We start from the raw sequence: 17862 nt of genomic DNA, 5'->3' as shown, positions 1-17862 counted from the left end.
TATTGAATTTCACCATTCTATAACTTTCATATTTAATAAAGTGTTTTATAAGTAATGAATATCTTAAATTTATAATTTTAAATTTTATACTATAAACATGATAGTTCCTGTAACTTTTAGTTACAATATAATCTTTTTCAGTTACCAACAATTTTGTAAATATAGGTTAGTAATATTTTTCAAAATTCTATAGGATTGATTAACAATTATGTTATTGCTTGGTGATATTTTTGTAACTACTTATAAATAATTTGATTTGTCATTGACGTTGTTATATTTATTTGTTGTTACAACTTATTTCCTTTTTAATTAATGACTTTTTTTTTTATTTTACAAAGTTTTTATTACTTTATATATAAGAAAATATTTATTTTTATACTTGATTCTTGTTTGATAATAAGCTAATAATGCATGAACTGTAATATAAAATTTTAATAATAAGTAAGAATTTAAATTTGAAAAAATGTTAAAAATAATAGATTTTTTGTGACATTAAATTCATAGTATTATATGCATATGGATTTTTTTTCAAGCTAACAAACTTTGCTAGTTAAGTTAATTTTTATTAATTTTATTCATATCTTTAAATTTAAGTTAATTTTGTTATAGTAAATCCTGATTGTGACAAAAATAAAAGATAATGCTCATTATCATTAATGATTTTTTTTAAATATAACTAATGTCATAAAAAAGTTATTTAATTAATATATTTAATTTCATATCATTATACATTTGTAAGTTGTTTTACTTACTATTTTTTTTATTAATGTTAGTAATTATATTTTATTGAAAAATAAAACTTCATATTTTTTGAATTTTTTTGCCGTATTAAGTATAAAGTTTTAAGTTTCCCTTATATTATTAGAGAAATTATTATTATTATTATTATATATACAGAAAACGAGTATGAAAGCATTAAAATAACATTATAAAAATCCATAAACGAATACAGCTGTCTTTCAATTATTTTTTGAGTAATGCAGCTGTCTTCAATTAGTAAATGAAGAGTACAACTGGGTTTTATACATGGGCATCTCTCTTATTTATTTATTTTTTGTTAAAATCAAACGAAAGGGAAAAGTAATTTTTTGGGGAAGTAATGAGTAATGATGAGTTCCCTGGTCAGTGAGATTGGTATAGCAAAGAGACCAGCCCAAAATCGATCAGTGAGATTGGTAAAGTAAAATTGCACTCTCCCTCCCACCAGCCCAAAACCGAAGACTTATGCTCATGAGAGGCACGAAAGGGCAAAGCTACAGAGGGACTGAGCATTTGAAGACCAACAAAGTGTATGAGAAAAAAGTAAGGATTTTTTTATTATCTTTCATTATTGATTTGTAATTGATTGTATTGATGTTTAAGGAGAATCTTGTGTTTGTCTGTGTTTGTTTGAGTCATTTATCGAGTTTTATTTTAGACAAGGGATTTTGCATGTTTCGATTAAGCAATGAGAATTGAAATAGTTTCCATTAGAGATCTAGGAATGAATAAGATGAGACAATGAACTGAGAAAATTTGTAATAGTTTCCACATCAACTATTGTTTATTATGCTTTTTCAATTGTATGAAGTTTAACGAATATAGAGTAATGAATAGATGGAATATGTATTTATGTGCATGGTAAGGAAAATTTGCATTATCATCAATTTCAGTACAAAACTAACCAAGATATAGATTTATTTTCTAGTGAAATTTTATTATTATTATTATATAGCTCTAAAAATCTTTCTTGGTTTCTGAATTTTAAGGGATGAGTGGGGCTTGTAATTGGACTATCTAGTGGACAATGTAATGACCCACTACTCTAGATTTTTGGACCATTAACGAAACTATACATACAAATACTTAATAAAACTTACATTTGTGAAAATACCATAAATTTATTAGAAACTTGTAGAAATAAAAGTTACTCTCATAAAATAAGTAGGATATGAGATCCCATTGTCTTTAAAAACAAAACATAATTTAAAATAAAAGAGTTACATAGAAAGTGCGGAAAAATTACACATAAACCCATAAATAAAAGACTACATCCTCGAAATCGAACTCTCGACTCCTTGAATTCCATTCACCATCGATACACAATCTCCAAGCATCCACGAACCTTACCGCCACTAAAGCTATTTTCCTGCACATAAAACAAAAAGGAATGAGCCTAATGCCCAGCAAGGAAAATCTAACACATACTTCATATACATAAATTTCGTAAGAAACATAAAGACATAACATAACACTTATTACATACACATACTATAATGGCCATTATTACTTGGGGTCCCATAGACTAAACAAGTCATATGCCCATGAGATTAGTGGGGTCCTACTAGCTAAGTAGGTCATATGCCCATAATCTATTTGGAGTCTTGCTAGTCATATGGGTCATATGCCCAAGCCTACAAACATACACATTTCATAACATATTTATAACATATTTCATAACATATCACATAAGATAACACAAGCATAAAACATATAGATTCTATCCTATTTTCCTTACCAAAGTTACCGGGATAAGAGGACAGCGTTGGGACTTTTGGAACACTCCTAAAACCATGTATTAACAGGGTGAGTAAATTGAAGAAAAAGTAATGAAAAGAATGGAATGACTAAACCTTTGAGAAACATACTTACCAAAAACTTATGAGCAAGCTCTTAGATTTCCTAACCAAAATAAGAATGAGGTTAGAAGACTGAGTAGAAGACTATGAGAAAGAAAATAACATAAAACCAATGAACTAGAGTGTGGAAATACCTTGAAGACTCTAAACCTCGTACCGAAATACTATAGAACCTTACTTCCCAAAGTGTTTGATAAGCTTATGATGATCAAGCTTATGATTCCCCAACCCAGGTGTTTACACTCTCACACTCACTTAGCACTTGCAGCCTCTGAACTTAGAGTAAAAGGTGAATAATGGCTGGGTACTAGGTCCTATTTATAGAGTTTGGGAATGAAGGAATCTTAATTTTACTTGAATGAAAATAATAGCTTTTTAGGTGAAAATAATTTGAATAATCGTTCAGCAGAGGCTGAAGACTCGTTCAAAAGATGCTGAACTTATGAAGAAGTTGAATGGCTGAAAGGAAAAAGAATTCAAAAACATTTGAATTATGCTGAAGGAGGCGATATATCGCCCCCTGTAGGCGATATATCGCCTGGGCCAGTATGCTCGAGGCGACCGTGCATCGTCTCGTGTTTTCCGTGTCTACGTGCTGCGATATATCGGCACACGCTGAATATTTAACCATGAAATTACACATTTTTAGCTAAGTTTGAATGGAGTAAACAACCTTGACTAAGCCCTCAACGTATTCAAAGCTGCTGACTGACCTTAAAGCATTCAAATTTTACCCTTATTTAATTTAATCCTCAAAATACTTAATCCTTAATCACTCATTCATAACATGTGCTTAAAATCCTATTGGTTGATATCTAAACCTTATAGTATAATAAAAATTATCTTTAATATCAGCTATATAATCAAACCTTAGGTTAAAATTAATATTCTTAAACTATAGGTTAAACTTAGAAAGTCTATAAGTACTACTATGAGTGTCCAAATAATTCCTGGTCTGAACCAAAAATCCACAGCTACAAAGATAATACTATACATACTATAATACTACTAAATAATTAGCTAAGTAAAGTTCTTGGACTCTACAGACAAACTCTAAAAAAAAACTATGTTTATCACAGGTTCGTACTCTGTTTTCCCCTTTCGTATGTGTTGTGTGTTCTTAAGAATTTAAGCATGAACAAATAAAAATCTAGGAGTTTTGTTTAATCATGTGGTTTGATTTCAGATATGTGGTCTTTTTAAGTTTTTTTTTTTCTATTTCAGATATTCTTAAACTATAGGTTAAACTTAGAAAGTCTATAAGTACTACTATGAGTGTCCAAATAATTCCCGGTCTGAACCAAAAATCCACAGTTACAAAGATAATACTATACATACTATAATACTACTAAATAATTAGCTAAGTAAAGTTCTTGGACTCTACAGACAAACTCTAAAAACAAACTATGTTTATCACAGGTTCGTACTCTGTTTTCCCCTTTCGTATGTGTTGTGTGTTCTTAAGAATTTAAGCATGAACAAATAAAAATCTAGGAGTTTTGTTTAATCATGTGGTTTGATTTCAGATATGTGGTCTTTTTAAGTTTTTTTTTTCTATTTATGTTATAGGTTACTCCACCTAAAGAAACTAAGCAATAAAAATAACATTTTTATAAATTTGATTAGAGATTTTTGTGTTTTATATATAGTATCTTTTTGGGGCAATAAATCACAGGGCATGTCCAATATAGATTTATGACCACTCTCTTCACAAAGTATATTGCTATGCATATCACCAAACAATTATATTCATAAATATAAGTTTTTATTCACATACCTTTCTTAATTGTTTCCCAATAAATCTTCAATAAAGAATATCTAAATGCATAGAAAAAAAATGAGATCAACAGCTTGAATATTCCATATTAAAACGTAAAAAAAAAAGAGGAGATAATGTAATATTGGATTGATATATATATATATATATATTTAAATGATATTCAATTTGAATTAATATATATGTTAATGATGGATGCTTATAATTTAGATGCAATTTTTAATAGTGAAATATGGTAGAGAATTCAAACCTGTTTTCCAATAGTACCTCCTTCTATCTATATCACAGTTTAAGCATTGAACCAGCTCCTTCTATATTGCAATAGAACCCAATAAATGATTATTTTAATAAACCATTATAATCATACCAGAGTAAAATACATGATAAAATCTCATTATTTTGCATACATGTAAACTTAAGAAACGTAAATACAAAAAAAAAAGAATTAAGAGTGAATGACCTTTTTTTGGCTGGAAAGAGTGAATGAGTTAAGAAAGGGAATAACCTTTTCTTTTGCTGGAAAAGAGTGAATGAGTGAAGAAAATTAATAGGAGTTATTTAGTATATATATATATCCATTTTTTAAATATGTTTTAGAACGTATCTTTTAACAAATTCATATCTGAATTTCAAAATATTTGTTTGTCATTTTTTAGTTAAATCTTGTTATTTCCAAGATTTGTGGTTATAGTTTCTTAGATATGATTTAAAAAATTCAAATTAAAATTAATTTTTTTTATAATTCTATAATTAATTTTGGTTATTTCCTATATGTGTGCTAATACGTTTATATTTTCTAATAAATTTATTGTTATTTCCTAAATTTATGCATATAATTATCTTTAACACATGACATATATTTTAGGTATTATATTATATTTTTTTAAAGACTTATCGATACATATAAGAATTATAGTTTTGATGAGTTGTCAAACCACTCTACACGTTAGATATAACTTCTATCCCACTTTACAAGCTTTTCACCATCTCATCATTTACTGATATGCAGATTGAATCTTACGATTCTTATCATCTCACGAATTGCTCCAAGATCTATTCAAACATCTAAAAAATTTTATTCGGCTACTACAATTGTAAAAGAACAAGAACCTGGACACTTTGTATAGAGGTATCTTCACATTATCCTTTGATTTCCTGCTATTTTTTTCAATGAAATATTGAATGCTTATTTCTTTGTTTCAAGGATTTAGTGACTGGAGAAAGAAGGGATTTAGTGGCTAAAGAAATGTGTGAGGGGAGCCTTGGACAATTAGGGTCAGAGATCTTACAACCATAAGTTTATTGCAATTCAGTTATGTAAATGCATGTGTATTGATTGATATCCTTCTCTATGTTGCTCTGCTATCCACACATGTTGCATTCTATATATGAGTTTTGCTCATTTTTTTAGTTACTGTTTGGAAATGCTTATAGCAGCCATAAACATTCATAATGTCATATGTTTTTATATATATATCCTTGATTTGAATGACGTTTTTTAAATTTAGAACCATATTTGGATAAAATGATAACTTGCACTAAGGTAAGATATCATATATGTATGGCTCTATGTTTAGATATCTAATATGATATGTTAGGATTTGTTGCATAACTTTATATATATAGATAGATAGTCATTGGTCATTTTAGTGTTGCAGTACATAATTATGAGTTTCATGCTATGCTTCTTTGAAAACTTATATAATTCTATGATCAATAACGAAACTGACAATTGTCAACATGTGATAAGAAACTTAAACTAGAAACCAATTTGGCATGAGCTTGTAAAATTGTAAATAAGTAGTGGAAACTAAGTTCTTTCCACTTCCTCTTCTTAGCTCTAATTACATGTTTCTTCTCTTATTAGTAGAATGTTATTTTTCCCTTCTAAATATACTTACTGTCAGTTTTAGGCCCTTTCCAGTAACTTTGATCTTGTAGACTACTAGTTGAGAATTTATGAAAAGTTGAATATTACTTGGCTCGTTGTGGTAGTGTTCTAAATATATTGGTATTGTTGGATTGAGTTGAAATGGCTAACGACTGATTGACCTTTGACTCAAGTTTTGTTTATATGATCTATTCATTGTATGCACAATAATGACTTCACATTGTCATGCAGCTTGTTGTGAGATAATGAAATTCACTGTCCCCAAGCCTTGAGTGTTTGTCCTTTATTGTTCTTTATGCTTTATATCAATTGGATGTTGCAATTCTCTGCATTTGTCCACAAAATTTTATTTTTCTGCTATGGTTATTGAATTTGTTTAGAATTCTGAATGCTTGTGATGTATTTTCAGGAATGATTGTTCTTGGAACTACAAAAAACAATAAAATGAAAAGAGCCTTCAAGAGGGAGCATGAAATGGACGTGTTGAGATATTGTTGCCAACTTCTTTTTATATGTAAATATGAACTAACAGTACAATTTTTGATGTCATGTGTAGATTTCTGTATGTGGTTAGTTTTTGTATTATGTTTTATATTGATTTTGTACTAAATATTTTATTTAGTTTGCATTTGGTTTATCTATTTTATAAAAATTAATTTTGAAATTTTATTAATGTTTGTTTTTTTTGTAAATATAATACTAAAAAATAGAATTGATAAAATAATTAAATTAAAAAACTAATAAAATATGAAATAAACTTATATATTTTACAAATAACTCATTTAATTTATTATTCATTTTGCTACCAAATTTTAGTAGCAAAAGTATCGAATTTTTAAGTACAAAACAATTAATTTGCTACTAATTTTTTGATTGTTTGCTACCAAATTGTGGTAGTAAAATGATTTTGCTGGATTGAAAATAAAATTAATTTTAATTGACACAAATTCTTTTGCTACCAATTTAAATGCAATTAGCTACCAAACTATAGTAGCAAAAAAACTCTAGTAGTCCCATAAAATAGTGTTTTAGCTACTAGATTAAATATTTTTTGCTACTAATTTTTTAGTAGCAAATAAGAATAATTAGTTACAACATTTTTTGGTAGCAAGAAACCTTTAGCGACGGGGTTTTAGCTACGAACCAGCTACCAGGAAATTTTGGTAGCAAAAAGGGTATTAGCTACCAAAAAAGCATAATTTGCTACCAGTTTTTTAGTAAACCATCAAAGTAGAAACTTACCGAAAACTTGAAGTTTCAAGAAGCTTAAACACCTAACCAAAAATCCATAACAATAAGTTAGGATATGAAAGAAAATGGAAGGAAATAAAAGAATTATGATGGATTAAACCTGAGGATACGAATACATTGAATGGACTATGACTTTGATCTACACCTCAATACTGAAATAACACTCTATCTTACTTCCCAAGTGTGTAGAAAAGCTTAGATTGGAAAAGCTTTTAACCCAAAACCCAAGTGTTTTCTCTCTAGAGTAATCTTTGCGGCTTGGATGCTCTAATGAATGCTTGAATGATGAGTGAAATGGCTGTGTACTAGGTCCTATTTATAGAGTTCAAGGAGTGAAACTAACCTCTTTTAAAATGAATAAATAAATTAGTATAAATTGAAAAGATTTGAATTTTCGTTTCATCAGATGCCCAGAACTCGATTAAAAACGTTCAAGAGCAAGTCCAGGTGGTTGATGGCTGTTTCTAATTTAAATCCACAAAATTTCAAAAAATGCTCCAGGAGCCGATATATCGCCTCCCCTAGGTGATATATCGCCCTTACCTATGCCCTGAGCTTTCGTGCTTTCATTCGTGTGAAGTCGACGTTTTTTTCGTATCTCCCGTAGGTGACATATTGGCCCCTATAGCTGCGATATATCGGAATACGTTGATATATCAAACACGTTTTGGCATTCTTTCAACATATTTTGAATTTTTTTAAACAACTTTGACTGAGTAAAACATAATCCTAACAATTGCTGGAAGGTTCTAGAGCTTCTAGATCTTTCTTTTATTAAATTATTTATCTAAAATCCTTAAATCCTTAAATAAACAAGTGTCATGCTCTTAATAATTCTATCTAAACCTGAGGATAAAATAATTAATATCTCCATAACCAACTATATTAATCAAACCTTATGTTATAATTATTATTTCTAAACTATAGGTTAAACTTATAAAATCCATAACTGTTGCTATGAGTTTCCAACTAAATCCCGGCTTGAACAAATATCCACGTAAACTAACATACTACAAACTTCTACTACTACTACTAGCTAAGTAAAATTCTAAGACGCTACACAAGCTATGGGAATCTAGTTGGGGAGCTCGAGTTCTTGGAAGTAATCTCATATTTCAAAGTTTTTAGTTTTTTTTTTTGGTGTTTTGATGAAATCCACGGTGTTTTGGTTTCATTGTGTTTTAAAGGGGTTTTGATGGTTATATTTGTGTTCCAATGTTGCTGGAGTTGTTCGGATGATCGATATTGGGTTGAGACTGAGTTTGGTTGGATTTTGGGTCGGTTTGCGATTTCAAGAATCGCAGAATTTCTGGTTAACGGGCTTGCACCGCGGCGCTGTTCTTGGGGGGGGGGGGGTTCCTCTTAACTGCCTTGGTGTCGCAGCGCTGCCTACCAGGGGTTCGAAGCTCTCTAACTACAGGCACGTTGTGGCTCTTTAGGGGCGAGTCACGGCTCTAATTGGGGAAAGTGGCCAAATGAGGTTTTTAGTTGCAGGGACTCATACCTAAGAGCTCAGAAAGGATTCTATAACCCAATTTAGTAGAATTCGAGGTCGCGAAGGTTAGGACTCAATCTTGAAGCTCTTAATTGGTTTAGTTCTTTATGGATATCGGTCAACATGTTGTGACTAAGGGTACCGCATCGCTCGGTAGGAAAGGATCGTGCTCGTTGTAGCTTCACCTTATCGCTCAGGACTTGAGGTAAGAAAACTGGAACATGCACCGAGTGTCAGGCTTGAGCCCTTGATTATAGTGCACGGGAATGACCGTGTCATGAATTCATTTATAATTGAATTTATGGTGTGTTTGAATCTATGATGATATACTTTTTTTTACTTATTGTTCGGTCGGGAGACCGTTATTGGCCTTGAGGTCGTTATCTGCACTACATGCGTGATGTAGGTCATAGTGGCGGAGCCAGGCCGTAGTGGAGGGACCATTTCATGGTTGTGATGTGCATCTATTCGACATGAGTCGTCATACTTGTTGAATTAACCACGTATATATGGTTTTGATTTATAAAACATGTGTTTGATAGGAATGCTTATCTGAATATCTATCTTATTTGGTTAAGTTTTCTTGTGAGGCCATGGCTCACGGGTGCTTTGTGGTGCAGGTAAAGGCAAATATTAAGTTGGACCAACCATGAGTTGGAGAGCTCGAGGGGTGAATTGTTCATATGCAGCCTGCTCGACCGCCACGACCGGGATTGCTTGGGAGGAATTAGGGTTGAACCCTGTTTTGCCGCTTAAGACAGCTAGTTTGTATTTTATTTTTCTTTTATCAATCTTTAAACACTTTTTGGGATCCTGTGTATAAAATAAACACTTTTAATGGAGAATGATTATTTTATTGATGAAATTTTTTAATACCTAAACATTGTTTAGTTTTAATTACACATTTAAGTCCAATTGACTCTCTTAGCAGGCTAAGCATCATTTCAAATGCACGGTGTACCGGTCTTGGCTAACCAGGGCGTTACAACTTGGTATCGAAGTGGTCTAGATTTATGGGGTCCTGAAGACTGGGTGGGCTTGTACACTCGCCGCTAAAGATAAGCTCGACTCCTGGTTCAATATCCTATAATGTGGTTATGTGCTTAATTGCTTAATTGAACATATGTGCCTTATCTACATGCTAGAATAGAAAGCATGATATATATATACCTCATGGGAGCAAGGCCTATTAATTGATGCATGAATGTTATAAACTTATGTTCTTGTATTACTACTGTATGTGGTTGCTGTGTTGTTTAGTTTTGCTCATGGGACGGCTTCTAGATGCGATTATCATGCCTGATCGGCTGAGTCATTGATTGTAGATATACATGGAAGTTATGCATCCAAGGCAATCAATTGGAGAAGGTAGTATGGATACCAAGGCCGTAGATGATAGTCAGGGCCAGAACCCTTCGCCTGCCCCTTGGAATTTGCAGCAAATATGTTCAAATATGCAAGCGAGGCTACAGAGGCAAGAGGAAGAGATTAGGTGGTTGAAGCAGCAGGTTTGGCCAGAGAACATTGCTTTGTTTGTTTCGCAGGTTGTGGTTCAACCTGGGGTTGGGAATAGGTGGGAACCCTTGGTTGAGAGGTTCCAGAGACATTATCCTCCAGCCTTCGATCGAGGCCTAGATCCACTCGGAGCTGAGTATTTAATGGGCACGATTAGCTCCATCCTCAACCTTATGATGGTGGTGGAAAATGATAGAGTTGTATGTACCACATATATGTTATAGTATGACGCTCTAACTTTCTGGGAAGTCGTATCCCAGACAAGCAATGTCGTTACGATGGGGTATAAGGAATTGAGGCAGTTGTTCAACGAGAGATATTATAATGATGCAATTAAAGCAGCGAAGATGAACAAATTTATGAATCTAATTCAGGAAAACATGACAGTAACAGAGTATGCCATTAAATTTAATAGGTTGGCCATGTTTTCTTTGGACTTGGTGTCAACTGATGTGGCTCAAAAGGAGCGATTTGTCCAAGGTCTTAATTTCAGTGTAGCCCAGGGCGTCAAAATCGCCCGAGTATTTGAGGTTTTTACCTATGCTAAGGTATTAGAGTTGGCCCTTACTGTTGAGGGCACAGAGGATGAAATATGGAGGGAAAGCACCATAGGGTGCGACGCTCGAAGAGTGGTACCATTGTGTACATGATTGGGTAAGGGCAGAGGCCCTAGTGAGAAAAAAAAAAAAGAATATGACGTATTTAGCACCCCTGGGCCAGAAAGAGGGTTCTGAGGCGCTCAAAGTAGTCGACGGGGCGAGCATGAGAAGTGGAAGACCTACGCAAAGTGCACTCAATGCCTGAGACACTACGTGAAAGAATGTCAAGCTAAGACATGTTTCCTATGCGGCATGGTGGGTCATTTTAAGAGAGAGTGCCCACAATTGGGAAAGAAGGAACCGAGGGAGGACAATAATTTTGTTACAATTTTAGGGGTTGCTTTGTTACAGGTGGAGGCTGAGGTTAGTTCCTTCATGGTGACAGGACAGACCCTAGTATTTATTACTATTGTATGGTATGAGTTTATTTTTGTTTTAGGCATGTAATGGTTTATTTTGGTAAGGTTATATATGAACTGAGTTGGTTTTTGGTTACCTATGTTGTGGATAATGGGGCGTTGTCACTTATCGAGAATTGCTAGCCTCTAAAGGTGGAATTAGACCATTACCAATAGAGGCGAATAATAGAGAGTGGTCTATGGACCTGATAAAATCAGCAGTGAAAGAGTTTGACGTGTTATTGGGTATGGATTAGTTGGCCAAGTGGGAATGATCATAGACTGTGAGGAAAGATCATAATCTTTTAAGTTTGAAGGAGGAAACCTTCTTGTGATTGTAAGTACTGTGAATGGGCCTCATAATCCAATGACTTGGATATTGAAGGTTAGAAACCTTTCCTAAGGAGGATGCGTGGAATTCCTAGCTAGTGTGGTAGATATCATAAGGAATTGCATATGTTGGATCAGAGGGTCTACCGGGATTTCCATTACATCAGGAGGTTTAGTTTGTTACTAAATTAACATTAGGGCTAGAATCGGTGCTTAAGGCACCGTATAAAAAGGGCACGAGCTGAGTGGAAATAAATAAAGGTTCAGTTGAAGGAGTTACTTGGATTGAGATTTATTTGACCGAGCTTCTCACTATGAGACACGTCAACATTATCTGTTAAGGGGAAGGACAAGTCATTGAGGACAGTATCGGGTGTGGAAAGCTGAATAAGGTAATTATTAGGAGTAAATATCCATTGCCAAGGATTGACAATTTGTTTCACCAGGTGTAAGATAAGGTAGTGCTCCTAAGACTTTACCCATGATCTGGTTATTACTAGCCGAGGATCAAGGAAAGAGACATTTCAAGAATTACCTCTCGCACCAAGTATGGAAGTCGTGGATTTCTAGTAAAGGCCTTTGAACTGACCAATGCTCTAGTGGCCTTCGTGGATCCAACAAATAGAGAGTTCAAGGATGATTTGGGCAGTTCTTATTTTGGGATTATCGAGAATGCTTTGGCCTACTTCCAGTCAAAGGCGGAACACAAGCGACATCTTCGATGGTATTACAGAGACGTAGGAAGCATGGATTATAGGCAAGGTTCTGGGAGGGATGAGTTCAGATTTCTTTGAGTCATGGTTGGAGTCACAATATGAGAAATGAGATGATCATGTCTCAATTAGTTAAGATCGAAGTAGTAAAGTATTGGCCAAAGGAACAATTTAGAGGTTAAAAATACTGCGGGACTAGCGAAACACATTGGCATTTACTTGAAGCATATTCGAGGACTATGATACCCTACATTTAAGTAAAGTGAGGGCCTGAGGTTTTTTTGAACTGATGGATGCAAATCAGGTTTCCAAAAGTTGAAACAGAGGTTGATTATCATGCCATGGTATCAATATTATCTTGTGGTGGACCGATATATGAGGATGGTATAGTGGATACTGTCTTGGTTTTATGATAATGAGTGATTTATAGTGTTTGGTGGCGGGACAAGGCATGGACTAGGATGTGCCCGTGTGTAGGCTGGAAAGATGATTGCTTACGTGTGAACTAATTATAATATGAATTAGTATATGTGAGGGAGATCATACATCTCCGTGGGGCACCGAAGTCGATAGTATTATTTCCAAGTTTTGGAAAAGCTCGCAAGGGGCGATGGGTATAGGATGGAGATTTAATAATACTTGTTATCCTCTAACAGATAGGCAATGCGAAGGGATAAATCATATTTTAGACGTTATGCTTTGGGCATGTGAGTTTTAGGGACACCAGAGTATATACAGTCCCTTAATTAAATTGTTACAGCAATGATTACCAATCAACAACTGGAGTGACTCCGTATGAGATATGGTTAGGTAGGGAGTGGAAATCACCCATTTGTAGGAATGAGATGGGAGGCAGGAAACCGTTCAAATGACCAATGACGTTACTGAAAATCATTAGAACAGAAATATCCGCTTTATTGAAAATACATAAAACCAGCGCAAATTCAAATATGGGAATGTGGAGTTCCAGGATTGGAGACCTTGTACTTCTTCGAGTATTGTCCATTAAAGAGACAAGATAATTTGGGAAGAAAGAGAAATTGGGCTCTAGGTTTGTTAGGCCTTTGAGTTCTTGACAAGAATTAGGTCAAGGGCTTACAAATTAGCCTTACCCAAGCTGGGTCGAGGTTCATAGGGTGTTGTAGGTGTCGATGCTAAGGAAAGGTGTATTGTGTTCTATACTTGTTGGGTTAAGAGACCCTCAAATTTCAGTGAGAAATATCATGGCGGGGCTTTATCGGCCTTCAGGTCGTTATCGGTACTACATGCGTAATGTAGGCCATAGTGGCGGAGCCAAGCTGTTGTGGCAGGGCCAGGTCATAGTGGTGTGACCATTGCATAGTTGTGATTTGCATCTATTTATCATGAGTCATCATACTTGTCAAATTATCCACGCATATATGGTTATGATTTATAAAGCATATATTTGATAGGAATGCTTATCTTAATATCTGCCCTATTTGGTTAAGTTTTTTTGTTGGGCCTTGGCTCGCGAGTGCTTTGTGGTGTAGGTAAGGGCAAGGAATAAGCTGGACCAGACATGAATTGGAGAGCTTCAGGGGTGGTGTGTACATATGCAGTTTGCTTGACCACCACGGCTGGGATTTCTTGGGAGGAATTAGGGTTGAACCCTGTTTTGCCGCTTAGGATGGCTAGTTTGTATTTTATTTGTCTTTTATCAGTCTATAAACACTTTTTGGGATCCCGTATATAAACTAAACACTTTTAATGGTGAATCATTACTTTGTTAACCAAATTTTATAATACATAACCCTTGTTTAGTTTTAATTACACATTTAAGTCCAAATGACTCACTTAACGAGGTAAGCACTGTTTCAAACACACGTTGTAACAGTCTTGGCTAACTGGGGCGTTACATTTATTGCATCCTTTTTTAATACTTGACATCTAGTAGATATGTATTATATTTGTATCATGTCGATATGATATATGGTGCATAATTAGTTTTAGGGGTTTGTGTGTACATAGAAGTAAAGAGAGTAAGAGTATGTTGATATGGGTTAGCTTAATTCCATGTACCCCTCTTGGTCCTTTTAACCCTTTTGCAGAATGATTAGAGCTCCAAAACATCTCCAATGTTGATGATGAAAATATATATTTCAATCACAAAACACCACTAATATACCTTATTGTATTTGTGAGAAACACTTTGAAATAGAGTTGATTATGTCTGATGATTATATGGTTGTTTATTGTGCTTATCATCACATTAAGCTAATAAAATTTTCATTCAATAGATTGTGAAAGTATAATAAGCAAACTAGTGTAAACCACCAGAAAGTAGGAAGTACATCACCAGAAAAGTGGTCAAAAGGACCCCCAAATTATAAATTCAAATGTTCTTCGGAAAAGTGTTCCCATCACTAGAAGTCGCGACAACATATGGTTAGTTAAAGTTGTGGTATGATAATGGCCATTATTGTAATAAGGGGAGCAACTATGAATGGTACACTACTCATCATGTCGTTTGACATAATTTTTGCTTTGTAACGATTTATATATATTTTCCAACGTTCAAGAGGATAAAATTATATCGTCATCATCAAGGAGTGTGGAAGTTGAGTTTCACACCTTGCGTAGAATACTTCTCTCTTCATTAATTGTTACCATAGTTTTGCAATGGTTCTTGGCTTTCTGCTATCACTCCAAGTTACTGCAAGAGCCATTTTCTTCTTTAGTGTGTTAGCACATTCAGATTGTATATGGCCAAATTCATCACATTCACGACATTGAATGCCCTACGTGTTTTTTTCCAGGGACTATGGTTGCTTGTTAGTGACAAAAGTGAACTTTTTGAATGAATTGTCATTGCCTCCATAGTGTTTTTTGTTAAAATTCTTTTTCAATAACCTGGCATAATTCATGGTCAAGAGAGCACATGTATCATCTGCTAGGCTATAAGACAGATTTGCAACTTTAGTCTTCTCTTCTTTATGAACAAAAGCAAGATTAGTGTTGGGCTTTGCATTCTGTTTTTCTGGCTGCTTTTTGCTCTTACTCCATTATTTCAAAGTCAGTCATAATTTTAGAAGGATCCAATTAATTCACCAAGATCCAGATCTTCAATTTCATGCACTTCCTCAATTGATGTGACTTTGGCCTTGAACCTTCTTGGAAGAACACTAGGAACTTTGCAAACCAGCTTGGCATTAGAGTAAGTCCAATCAAGGGCATAAGAGTCATTGGATATGTCACACAATTTTGCATGGAATTCAGCTATTAATTTATCCTCCTCCATTGTGAGATTTTCGAATGCCTTATCAAGAGAGTGAAGTCTGGACTTCTTGACAACATCAATACCTTCATTCTTGACTTTGAGTTTTTCCCAAGCTTCTTTGGCAATCTCACAATTTGCAATGACCTTGAGTTGAATTGTGGAGACTGCATCAAAAAGAGCATGCAAGGTCTTTGAGTTAAAGTTTGCCTTCTCAATTTCAGTTGTTGTCAACTCTTTCATAGATTTGGATTTTTCGACATCACCTTCTTTTACAGTGGGAGGATTCCATTCATTGGCAACATCCATCCACACACGCGCATCTACTGCCCTGAGGAATGCTCTCATTTTTGTCTTCCAATAGGTGTAGTTGGCTCCTTCCAGCATAGGAGGTCTTATGGTAGATCCACCTTCCCTAAACAATTCCATTATCAACACAAACAAAGAAAATACTCCCAGATATGGATATCAAAGAGGGTGAAATGAAACAAGAAAGCAAGAAATCAGAAAACAAACAGTTGGAGAGCAAACTAGAAAACAAACAGTTAGAGAGCAAGAAACCAAAACGATAACAGATGGAGATCAAGAACAAATTTAATAGACAATCTAAAGCAAGTAATTGTGGAAATACCCTACTGATCTACAATTTTATACCGTACGATTCTGATACTAATTTGAAAAGTTACTTTTAAAGTCTATGAACTTTAAGATTGATTCAAACAAGTGAACAATGAATACGAACTTACAAAGTAAAGAACACAAGGGGATTTTTACAAGGTTCAATGATAAAATCAGCTACTCCTTGGGTCACAAAGATCAGGGCAAAATAATTTCACTATAGCAAACTTTGTTCTTTACAAATTACAAAATCAACATGCTAATTTGCTAAAGAACATATGTAACTCATAGCAAGATTTACAATCTCCCTTTATTAAGTGTCCCACTCAACATTGTAAGCTTCTAAATCCCTTAGAAGTATTGTAGAAATCCCTTCAACACTTTTTCTCTAAAATCCCTTCAGAAATTCTACAAAAGATTCCTCTGTTCTTCACCTTCAAGAATGTTGAATCAAGCTCCAAGAACAAAGCTTTAAACCCAAACCAAAAACCTACAACAAAAGATTAGAGAGAAAACCAAGAAAACTAACAAAAATCTTAGCAATAAAATGAATTGGTTGCCTACACAAGACCCAAAACTGACTGTACATATATACAGCTAACTAAGCCTAACAGCACCACCAGCAACCTCTAAACAAAATTAGTTAAACACTAACAAACAAACAAAAAAACTAATCCCACGTGGCAATTGAAACCACGAAGATTTCCAGATGCAACAGATAGACAACCCAAATGCATATGGGATCATGATTTGCCAAATAATTATACCTGTAGTAAAACATGGTTATTACATTTTTGCAATGGGTCTTGGCTTTCTGCTATCTTTAAAGCTGTATCTCTGTCCTTATTCTTGGTATTTACTCCAACACCGCATTTAATCTGCACTTTGACAATTTAATAATCTAACATAAGCAGTACTTATAAGCTAATATATATGTACTTATGTGTGCTGAAACATATTTTAAAATATATATCTAAAATAATGTAACTGTCTGCTAATGATAAGGCTTTTCTTCATTTTATCAAGAAATTTTACTTAATATTGTAATTTGGGATTAGAAAGAAAATAATTTTGAGAGACTAATTAAATTTGTACCCTTCAAAATTCATGTATGTATATCTATCTGAATATAATAACCATAGCTTCCATCAAATTTATTAATTTTAAAAATCAGGTTGTTTTCATGCATTTTAATTTTAATTTTTTTTATTGTAATATTAATTGGGCTAAGAAAACTTACGTTGGGAGCATTGTTGAGGGTTTCAATGTGTAGAACGGTATCTCCATCTCTATCTTTCCGATTCATAATTTATTTTTCTTGAATGTCTGAGATTTTATGTTTGGCTCTTAGAATCCTTTTCAAGATAAACTCAAAAGCATTTAATTTTCTTTTTCACACGTCAGTGTCCATGTAAATTGTCA

The 17862-nt window shown here is 33.7% G+C and overlaps 1 long non-coding RNA gene across 1 annotated transcript; it reads left to right on the top strand.

Moving 5' to 3' along the window:
* The first annotated feature begins 1036 nt into the window (after positions 1 to 1036).
* Positions 1037 to 6007, top strand: LOC133833925 (uncharacterized). Its single transcript, XR_009893215.1, has 3 exons — positions 1037 to 1302; positions 5405 to 5524; positions 5600 to 6007. It is a non-coding gene; the product is annotated as an uncharacterized LOC133833925 (long non-coding RNA).
* Positions 6008 to 17862: the final 11855 nt, after the last annotated feature.

The sequence above is a fragment of the Humulus lupulus genome, chromosome 5, assembly GCF_963169125.1.
Source record: "Humulus lupulus chromosome 5, drHumLupu1.1, whole genome shotgun sequence".
NCBI classification, from domain to species: Eukaryota; Viridiplantae; Streptophyta; class Magnoliopsida; order Rosales; family Cannabaceae; genus Humulus; species Humulus lupulus.
This window is presented reverse-complemented; position numbering and strand designations above follow the sequence as displayed.